Here is an 11,475-nt window from a genome sequence, read left to right on the forward strand (position 1 = left end):
TATCCTGGGGGGGATAAGTCAATATTTTTTTTCTGCTGCACCGGTGTGAGGCTTTGCCTAACTGCAGAGGGCTTGAATCTCCTTAAACAGAGCGAATTTCCCGTGCCTCAACCCTTTCAATAATTATTGTAATTTTTTTTATTTGTATTTTCTGGCATTTTATTTGTAATTATCACCAACAATTTTAAGGAGATTCAAGCAGCAAAATTCATGGAGCCAGTATTGGAGAAGCCCAACGAGAATACCGGTGATCTCAACAAGCCCTTCTGATTCAATGGAGCCTATTTCAAGAGATGGAAATGTAAGGTGCTTTTCTACCTTAATCTCCTCAAGGTGGCCTATATCTTGCCCGAAAAAAATCCGAACAAAGTCCCCACTGAAGAGATGACTGACGATGAGTATGCCGCTCATCTTGAAAAAATTGAGAAATACAACACAGATGAGTATAAATGTTGGTATTATCTTTTAAATTGTCTTTCGAATCAAATTTATGATTATTATGATACTACTTGCACCACTGCCAAGAAAATTTGGAAAGCCTCGCAGAATAAATATGACACTGAAGAGGCAGGCGCTAAAAAATATGCTACAAGCCGTTTTTTCCACTATCAGATGATAGATGGAAAATCAGTGGTGGAGCAAGTTCAAGATTTTCAGATGCTAGTGGCTGAAGTTAGATCCAAATGCATCAAAATTGGAGACAATCTTGTTGTAGCAGGTATTATTGACAAACTACCGTCATCTTGGAGGGAGTTCCAGAAGTGAATGCGTCACAAGCAAAAAGAGATGTCCTTGGAGACTCTAATCACACAGATTCTGGTGGAGGAGGAAACACAAAGACAAGATGCGCTTATGACACAAGAGCATTCCACTGCAAAGGTAACTTTAACTTCTGAAAATACTTTAACTAAAGGTCGATTTCATAAAAATAGTCACTTGAAGCTAGTTAAGAAAATCTGAAAAAATACTGAAAGACCACAAAATAAAAATTACCCGAGGCAAAAGAAATGGAACCAAGAACCCCCTTCACAAGATCTGACAAACGTGACATGTTTTGTGTATGGCAAAAGTGGGCATATTGCTCAAACTTGCAAATTTCAGAAACAACAGTCTCAACCACAGGCTAATGTTACCGAGGAACCATTTGTGGCTATGATCACAGATATTTTTATGGTTCAATCTGTGGAAGGGTGGTGGGCAGACTCTGGTGCCAATAGGCATGTTTGCTATGATAATGTAATAACCCGACCCTCATATCTGTTTCTAGTATATTTTCGATCTGTTATTCTGTGTATTTACTTGCTTTCTGTGAAAAGTGATTTACATCTATGGAATTTTTATTAGTGTATTTGGAACCTCCCTATTTTATTTTGGGGTATTGATTGTGGTGGTAATATGATGGTGAGGTAAGATTGGACCAAAAACTTTAATTCGACCAAATGGCCCACGATCAGCTGTTACTCTTTTGCCCTTTTCTTTTTCCACATTTAGAATTTGGATGTGAGGTTAGAACCATTGGAAAGTTTATTTTCGGGGCTACAATTTGGACACAAGAATGACCTTAAACGGAGTCCGGATGAGAGAGTTACGCCTGTTTGAAGTTTTCATATCTGTGCTGGAAGCAGGACCGCACGTGCGGGAAATGCGGCGCATGTGCGGCGATGTGCGGGGTAGCAGCTCAAAAACATGATTTTTGAGTCATTTCTTAGATTTTCTTTTCCTCTCTTCTTCTTCCCTTTTCCATGTCCGAAACCCTAGCTCCCAAAACCTTGATTTCCTCCACTTTTCTCAACAAATCAACCATGGATCTTGCATCAAGGATGGAGAATAAGAGGAGATCACCACTTTCTACCGAATGGAATTTCGAAATTTTTGAGGTATGTTGGGATTCTATTATGGGGTTTAGAGTATGGTTTATGGGTTATGGACCTAGGGTGCCTCATAAATGGGAAGATTTGAAATAAAAAGTAATGGGTTAAGAAAATTTAAAATTTGATTTGAAATTTGTGGATTTCTTAGAAACCCTAGGTTGATTTTTTATGATAATCCATGATTTGGCCCAAATTGATAATTGAATCATGAAAGTGGTAGGTTGAATTAGATGTGTTCAAATTTAATTGGAGTTGGGTTATGTTTGAAGATTATGTTTAAACTTTGCGATTGAGCTTTGTTAAATGCATTGTGAATTATGTTTTAATAAAGGGGAAATTTGGGGGAAAAGATTTATTGATAATGTGGATGATATAAATTCGATTATGGAATGTTGAAATGGAATTTAAGAATTCCTTTTGAGATATGTTGAATTGTGATGATTATGTGGGATGGTATTGACTATGTTGATATTAATTTTTGTGGCCTAAAATGTGAAGTTTTCAAGAATGGGTTTAATCTCAAATCATTTTACTAAATATTTGTGGGCTTGCTTAATTATTAAATCAAGAGAATGATTTAATAGGATTTCTTATGGGGATGGGGAAATGTTTGGTTTTTAGTGGAAACACTAGAAATTTAAGGAGTTTTGGGGAACATGGAAATGTTCATAAAAATCCTTTCTTTCTTTGAATAGAAGAGGGATGGGTATAAATTCCATAATGTATTTTGTAAGACTAGTAATCTTTTATATATATATATATATTGAGTTGGAGAAGTAGGTTTGAAACTTCATGCTGCAAAATATTGTTTGCTCTGTTTTACGTACTTAACCCTCTAGTATTTCTGGAATTTGTGTTTGATGCCCTTAATGTATAAGTTGTTTACATGTGTAGGGCATAACCTGAGAAGGACAAGCACTCCGTTATAGCACTGTGAGTAGTAGTATCAATATCTGCTTTACATATGGCTAATGATTTTCATTAGCATTTCGTTTACGCAACCATGTTAATGTTTCAAGTAAGCAACTATGTTAATGTTTCAAGTATGTATGTTAATGTTCAAGGATGTTCCAAGTATGTAAAGAAAGAAATGGGAAAGATAAAATACCTTCATTCTATAAGACTCTGGGCCTACGGCCATTCAATATAAGTTGTTATGATATGAAACAAAGTGCTACACGGAACTAAGTGCTACGACGTGAGCCACCTCTAGAATCCGTGTGAGACACCTCTTGAGTTCATACAAGAATTTACAAGGGCATTCTTAATGCCAATTTACAAGGGCTTAACGCCAATTTACAAGGGCATTCTTAATGCCAATTTGCAAGGGCTTTATGCCACCTTCCAAGGGCTTTATGCCAATGTTTAAGGGCTTTATGCCACCTTTCAAGGGCTTTATGCCAATGTTTAAGGGCTTATGCCACACCATTCAAGGGCTTTAAGCCAACCATTATGTTCAAGCTGATATGTATCAAGAAAGGGCCTATAAAGTGAAACAGACTCAGACAAATCATGTGGACTTTGCATTGTATGCTTAAGTATATGTTTTAAAGTTTGATAAGCATATGTTTTAAAGATTGATAAGTATATGTTTTAAAGTTTGGTAAGCATATGTTTAAAGATTGATAGGTATATGTTCTGAAACTTAGAAAGTATGTGTTTTGAAGCTTGGTAAGTATCTAAGGGCCTTGCGCCACTATGTTAATGGGCTTCGTGCCACCATGATTAAGGGTTTGTGCCACATTATACAAGGATATTAATCCAAACCATTATATTCAAGCCAATATGTTTCATGATAAGATCTAAGTCTATAATGAATAAGAACAGATTCAGACTCACATTGTGAATGCTGCATTAGTATACGAAAGTACATGTTTGAAGCTTTGAATACCAGGTTGGAACTTTACTTGGCATTGTAGAATTTCAGAAATTGCATGGTCCGCTCGAGCGGAGACCCATTTTCAGGAACATTTGAAAAGTTGCATTTAGTTCGTATGTCTATCCCCACTTATTTCCAAAGCATATTAGACACAATTTATGGTTCAATAAATATTGAGATGTTACGAATCCATGTGTATTTCTATTATACAATGTTTCAAGTTAAGCAGTATTTTATTTATGTATTACTATTCACTGAGCTTGGCTCACCCTCCGTATGTCTGTTCCTGTAGGTAACCAACCAGGACGTTCGTCCCCTTTTGTCAACCTTTACGAGTCCAGGCACTAAGCGAGATCACTCAGTTTTGTGAAGCTTTGTTAAGACATTGTCTTGTTTTTTTTTTATTACTCATTTAAGGTTAAATGTACATGACTTCAATGTTTTTGCATATGCCCAATCTTAGGGCTGGGGCTGTATATGTATATCTATATGACTGATGCTCACAGTATAATTTTGGCCTGTGACTGGTTATTATAATGTATATGATGCATGTGATCCTGGCATATTAGAGGTAGCTCAATGGAGTTTGTTATTATGTTAAATTTTAGTGCTTCCGCCAAAGCCCCATATATTACGTATAGCAGGTTAAGTGTCCGTTTCTGTATGGGTCATGCCCGAACTTTTAGGGGCGAGCTTGGGGCATGACAGATAAAGATTGGTTCAAAGATTTCACTCATTTTAATGAGGAGAGGACTGTTATGCTTGGTGACTCCAGTTTAACCGGTGTGGGGATGTTGAGCTGAAATTTACCTCTGGATGTGTGCTTGTTTTAAAAGATGTGTTGCACACACCGTCCATGAGTAAAAATTTGATGTCGAGTTCTTTGCTCAGCAAAGCTGGTTTCGAGCACACTATTGAATCTGACCAATATGTAATCACTAAAAAAGGCATATTTGCGGGGAAATGGTATGCATGTGATGGAATGTTTAAATTAAATGTTGAGAATAAGAAAGCACATGTTTCTGTTTACATATTGTCTTCTATGAATTTTTGGCATGCTCGTCTGTGTCATATTAATAGCCGATATGTGGAAGTCATGAGCAGTTTAGGATTAATTTCCAGACTAACAAATAAGTTTGAGAAATGTGAAGTTTGCAGTTAAGCAAAAATAACTAAAAGGCCTCATAAAAGTGTGGTGAGAAATAATAAATTGTCATAATTAATTCACACTAATTTATGTGAATGTGAAGGGATTTTAACACGTAGTGGAAATAGATATTTTATCACTTTTATTGATGATTTTTCAAAATACACTTATGTATACTTGTTGAAAAATAAAAGTGATGCTTTTGAAAAATTTAAAGAATTCTTTCTTGAAGTTGAAAATCAATTCGGTAAAAAGATTAAAAGATATAGAAGTGATAGAGGCCGGGAGTATGAATCTTTTGGATTCAACTCATTTGCTCAGTCTTTGGGAATAATCCATGAAACTACTCCATCATATTCACCTGCATCTAATGGTGTAGCAGAAAGGAAAAATAAAACTTTAACGAATTTAACAAATGCTATGCTAATTGAAGTAGGTGCTCCTTCAAATTTGTGGGGAGAAACAATTTTAACTGCATGTTATGTTATGAATAGAGTGCCACATAAAAAAACAAAAGTTACACCTTTTGAGTTATGGAAAGGGCATAAGCCAAATTTGAGATATTTGAGGGTTTGGGATTGTCTAGCTTTTGTTAGACTTGTGGACCCTAAAAGACCTAAATTATGTGTGAAAACTGCCGCTTGTGCTTTTCTTGGATATGCAACAAATAGTACAGCCTATAGATTTTTTGACATTGAAAACAAAATAATTTTTGAATCAGGTGATGCAATTTTTCATGAAGAAAAATTTCCTTCTAAATCTAAAAATGGTAGAGGTCAAAATTATCAAGAAAATATTTTATCTGAAATCGGTTCCTTTACTCTTCTTTTACAAAACCAAGATACTGTAGTTTTTGAACCTAGAAGGAGTAAAAGAGCCAGATTAGAAAAAGATTTTGGCCCTGATTATTATGTTTTTAATGTGGAGGAAACTCCATTAACTTTACAAGAAGCTTTGGTATCTCCTGACTCTGTTTTTTGGAACGAGATTATAAATGATGAGGTAAAATCATTATTATCCAATAAAACTTGAGTATTAGTAGATTTACCACCAGGTTGTAAAGCTATTGGCTGTAAATAGGTTTTGAGAAAAAAGCTTAAATCGGATGGAACTATTGATAAATATAAAGCAAAGCTTGTTGCAAAAGGTTTTAAACAACAAGCAGATCTTGACTTTTTTTATACATTTTCTCCGGTTACTAAAATTACATCAATTAGATTATTAATTGCAGTGGCTGCAATTCATGATCTAAAAATTCATCAAATGGATGTTAAAACAACCTTTCTAAATAGAGACCTGGGTGAAGAAATCTATATGGATCAACCTGAGAATTTTGTGGAACCCGGTTAAGAAAGCAAAGTGTGCAAGTTAGTTAAATCCCTATATGGCTTAAAACAGGCCCCTAAACAGTGGCATGAGAAATTTGATTCCTGCATGATTGAGAATGACTATAAAACAAATGAATGTGATAAATGTATCTACTATAAATCTGAAGAAAATTCACATGTCATTATTAGCCTCTATGTGGATGATTTACTTATATTTGGTTCTAATTTGCATATCATCGTGAAAACTAAAAATATGCTTAGTAGCCATTTTGATATGAAAGATCTTGGTAAGGCTAATTATATTTTGGGAATGAAAATTATCAAAACCTGTGATGGTATATTTCTTGATCAGTCGCATTATGCTGAGAAAATTTTAAGAAAATATAATTTTTATAAGTGCAAGCATGTTCTTACTCCTTTTGATCTTCATGTGCGTTTATTTCCTATTGAAAATGATGATGATGTAATTAATCAAAAGGAATATGCTAGTTGGATTGGTAGCTTGCGTTATGCGACTGACTGTACTAGAATTGACATTGCCCATGCAGTTGGAGAACTTAACAGGTTTACTAACAAGCCTGGTAGTGATCACTGGCTAGCCATTGAGCGTATTATGAAATATTTATCTAGTACCATAAAATATGGCTTGTTTTATAATAAATATCCTGTAGTACTTGAAGGTTACAGTGATGCCGATTGAAATACCTTGTCAGGTGATTCATTATCAACCATTGGTTACTTATTTACATTGGGAGGTGGTGCTATAAGTTGGAAATCGAAAAAACGAACCATTATTGTTAATTCAACAATGGAGGCTGAGCTTATTGCTTTAGCTACAGCCAGTAAAGAAGCAAATTAGTTAAGAGATTTGTTAAATGAAATCTCTTGTTGGGAAAAACCGATTCCATCTATATTGATTCATTGTGATAGCATCGCAGCAATTGGTTGAGTTAATAACCGTTATTATAACGGTAAATCTAGACCTATCAGAAGAAAACACAGTATTGTAAGATCTTATATAAATAATGGCATCATAAATGTGGGTTATATTAAATCTGGTGATAATCTTGCAAATCCATTAACTAAGGCCTTAGCAAGAGATAAAGTCTGGAATACATCGAGGAGGATGTGGTTGAAGCCCATTGAATATAGCAGGAGCCATGTATGAAGATACTCAACCCAGGGACCGGAGATCCTGTAACTGGGTTCAATGAGAAAAACGATCATATGATGGCTGTGAGAAATGCACTAAATTACTGTTTACCTATCTCTATGATATAAGTGCATTTATCTTGTAACGTTATATAGGTTGAGTTATTAAAAAAACTCTTAATAAATTTCTGTAGCTCTTATTCAGTTGGGTGTCATAGTTACAGGAGCACCCTTGCTAAAATTCACCTATGTGAGTGTGGTAGTGGGGACCTATGAGATTTGGGCTAATTCTCAAACACACTCATGAATCTTCGGATCGCACAAGGCCGTAATGTGCTGGCTCTTAAAGCTTATGTGAACACCTGGAATATTATGTGTGTGCAATAATTATTTATTTCCTTTAAGCAGTCATAGTTCAATGCTGAGCATACTATTGACTCTGGAGTATATATTATTGTTTCACTAATGGAGGTTCAATGCAGAGCACACCTACTATGACGCATAATATCCTTCTTTACCTACCATGACACATAATATCCTTCTTTGCCTAATAATCTCATATTTGCTACCTATAATATTAAAATAGATGGGGGAATGTTAGCAGATATTTTAATATTGCAATGTGTTATAGATTATATTGTATGATTAGACTCCAAATAACTTGTTCTCCTAGCTAATCCTTTCTTTTCCTCCAAGAAAACTTGCCCACCAAGTCTCCAAGTCAAGTCTTCATTCTTATCCACCAAGCCTCCAAGAAGTTTCCTCACCTCCAAGGAAATTTCTCACCAATTTCCTCACCTATACTTATTCTTCAAGTTAACCCCTTTCTTTGTGACCAAGATTTCCTCTCCTATAAATTGAGCCTTTCACCTCTCTCATTGTAGCTCAAGTTTCTTATTTGTGAGATTATCAGGCAAATAAAAAAGGGTGTATGTGATAAAGTTTTGGGTTCAACCAATTGTGCAGTATTGGTTAACCATACGACTTAGTCGGGCTGTTGTATCCTGGGGGAAACAAGTCAAGGTTTTTTCTGCTGCACCGGTGTGAGGCTTTGCCTAACCGCAGAGGGCTTGAATTTCCTTAAAGAGAGCGAATTTCCCGCGCCTCAGTGCTTTCAATAATTATTGTAATTTTTTTTATTTGTATTTTCTGGTATTTTATTTGTAATTATCACCAACACTTTGGTCATTGATGGATCATGACGAGCAGAAGGGTGTAGAGCTAGTATAGCGTCAATGTGCTTTGATGAATGTGAGGAAAGATTGAGTTGTGGGCACGTAGTCTTGACTTCCTTCTCATCTGGTTGCGAAAGCTCGTGCATGCTTGGACGCATCATAATATTGCATGTATTTTTATTTTTGTGTTTGGTTGGGAGATTTGAGGAGAAATTTAGAAATAGAAAAGAAAAATGTGTGTGAAACTGATGAAATATAGATATATTTTATTCATATTTTATCTATTTTTTTTCTTTTTCATTTCAAATCTTTTCTAAACTCTCTCAATTAAACACAGCGTTAGAGATTCCCAAGTTTTGGTTTGGGTTGATATCTTGAAGGGCAAGTGTGCTTCTGAATTGGAGAACCATGACTACCATCTTGGATATTAGAATAGGGTTTTTTAGTTTTATTGCTATTTCAAAGTAGATCGTTCTATAATCAAGTTAGCTCACAAGTTGGCTAACGTTGTAAACCAAATCTTGATGTAGTAATATATATGTTTTTAGTTTCTCCAAAAAAAAAAAAAAAAAAAAAAGGAAAAGATTTTATCTCCCAACTTTAGCAAACCCAAAAAAAAAAAAACAGATAGTGTAATTCAACTTGAGTGTGTATATCTATTGCAGAAGCCTCAGTCAGACCATCTTGTTATCATTTTTTGTCTCGTAAACATGTGTAAATTTTTTTTTCTTTTCTTTTTTGAGGTAGTGTAATTTTTTTATTATGACCTGTTGGTGACAATACCAGAAAAAATTATATTTTATTAATAAATAATGTAAAGAAAATGAGATATAAATAGATCAAGCTGAGGCATGAATATCTCGTTTTCTTTAAAGAGATCAAGCCCACTGCGGTAGGAAGAACCCCAATACCGATGTAGCAATCACAAAACTATGACTTGTCCCCTCCAGGATACAACAGCCCAACCACTTGTCGTATGGTTTAGGCCAACTCTGCACAAGATGGTGAACCCAAAGCTCCACCAAGAAAAACACCATTCTTTGCTAGTAATCTCTCTTGTATAGAAAATAGTTGGTGTGTGTTGGTGTAGAAAAAAGTAGATGAGAGGGACTATTTATAGGCCACTAGGACCTTATAGTTACACCAAAAATAAAGATGATCATTAAACTAGAGAAAATGGAGAAACTCCAAAATTAACTCACCACCAAGGTCATAAATTCTAATTAATCTCTATTCATGACCAAGATAAGAGGTTACCAAAGTAATGAAACTCCATTTATGTCCATTTATGAAGAAGATATATAAATAAATAAATAAAAGATATTAAAATGGTCCAACAATCCCCTACTCATTTTAATATCAACAAGGACAAAAGAGATTACCAAACAGAGATAGACTAGTATGCATCATGATGGTATGCTCTGCATTGAACCGTCATTAGTAAAATAACAACCTCTACTCCAGAGTCAGTAGTGGTCTCAGACTTGAACTATGACTGCTTAGGGGAAATAAAGAATTACTGCTTACACATAATAATCCAAGTGTTAACATGAGCTTTTAATAGCCAGCACATTACGGCCTTGTGCTTATCCCAGTTTTCATGAGCATATTTGAGAATAAGCCTTGTTCTCATAGAAAGCGGCCCCACTTTCATGCTCACATAGGTGAAATCTGTCAAGGACGTTCCTATAATTTACACACCCCACTCAACAAGAGCTACAGAATTTCATTAAGAGTATAAAAACTCAACCCTCCAACATTACAAGACAAATGCACTTACATCATAGGGATGGATAACAAAATATTAAAGAGTACATTTTTTACAACCACCATATGATTCGTTCTTCCCATTGAACCTAGTTACAGGATCTCTGGTCACTAGGTTGGGTATCCTCATACATGATTTTTGATTTTATAGGCTTCAAACCCATCCCCCTCGATGTATTCCAGACCCTATCTCTCGCCAAGGCCTTGGTTAACGGATCCGCAAGATTATCACAATATCTTACATAATTCACAGTTATGATGCTATTACTCAAATAGGATCTCACATTACTGTGTTTCCTTCGAATGGGTCTGGATTTACCATTATAAAAATGATTGTTCACTCTACCAATAGCAGCCGTGCTTTCACAACGAATTAACACAAGAGGAATTAGTTTTTCCCAAAAAGGAACTTCATGTAACAAATCTCTCAGAGGAATTGGTTTTTCCCAAAAAGGAATTTCATGTAACAAATCTCTCAACCAATTCGCTTCCTCACATGCTGAAGCTACCGCTATAAGCTCAGCTTCCATTGTAGAATTAGCAATTATCGTCTGTTTTTTAGACTTCCAACATATAGCACCACCACCCAAGGTAAAAATAAAACCCGAGGTAGAGAGAGAATCACCTGACAAAATGTTCCAATCATCATCACTATATCCCTCAAGTACCGCAAGATAATTGTTATAAAACAAACCATAATTTTTGGTTCCAGATAAATATCTCATAATTCTTCCCATGGCTAGCCAATGATCTCGACTTGGCTTTCTAGTAAACCTGCTAAGTACTCCAACAGCATATGCAATGTCAAGTCTAGTACAATCAGTAGCATATCTCAAACTACCAATCATGCTAGCATATTCCTTTTGATTAATTACTTCATTTTCATTTGCTACAACAGATAAATGTATGCTTGCATCAAAAGGAGTAGCAACATGTTTACAGTTTAGAAAGTTATATTTCTTTAAAAATTTCTCAACATAATGCGACTGATCATGAAAAATACCATCATTAGTCTTGGTAATTTTAATTCCCAAAATAAAATTGGCTTCACCAAGATCTTTCATATCAAATTGGCTATTAAGTATATTTTTAGTCTCATTTATGATATGCAAATTAGAGCTAAAGATAAGTAGATCATCCACATATAGGCTAATAA

The 11,475-nt window shown here is 35.1% G+C and overlaps 1 long non-coding RNA gene across 1 annotated transcript; it reads left to right on the forward strand.

Moving 5' to 3' along the window:
• The first annotated feature begins 1,746 nt into the window (after nt 1-1,746).
• LOC145798527 (uncharacterized) lies at nt 1,747-4,313 on the forward strand. Its single transcript, XR_014339499.1, has 3 exons — nt 1,747-1,877; nt 2,766-2,804; nt 4,043-4,313. It is a non-coding gene; the product is annotated as an uncharacterized LOC145798527 (long non-coding RNA).
• The last annotated feature ends 7,162 nt before the right edge of the window (nt 4,314-11,475 follow it).

Source organism: Camellia sinensis, chromosome 9 (assembly GCF_055761805.1).
Source record: "Camellia sinensis isolate YWXY chromosome 9, ASM5576180v1, whole genome shotgun sequence".
Lineage (NCBI taxonomy): Eukaryota > Viridiplantae > Streptophyta > Magnoliopsida > Ericales > Theaceae > Camellia > Camellia sinensis.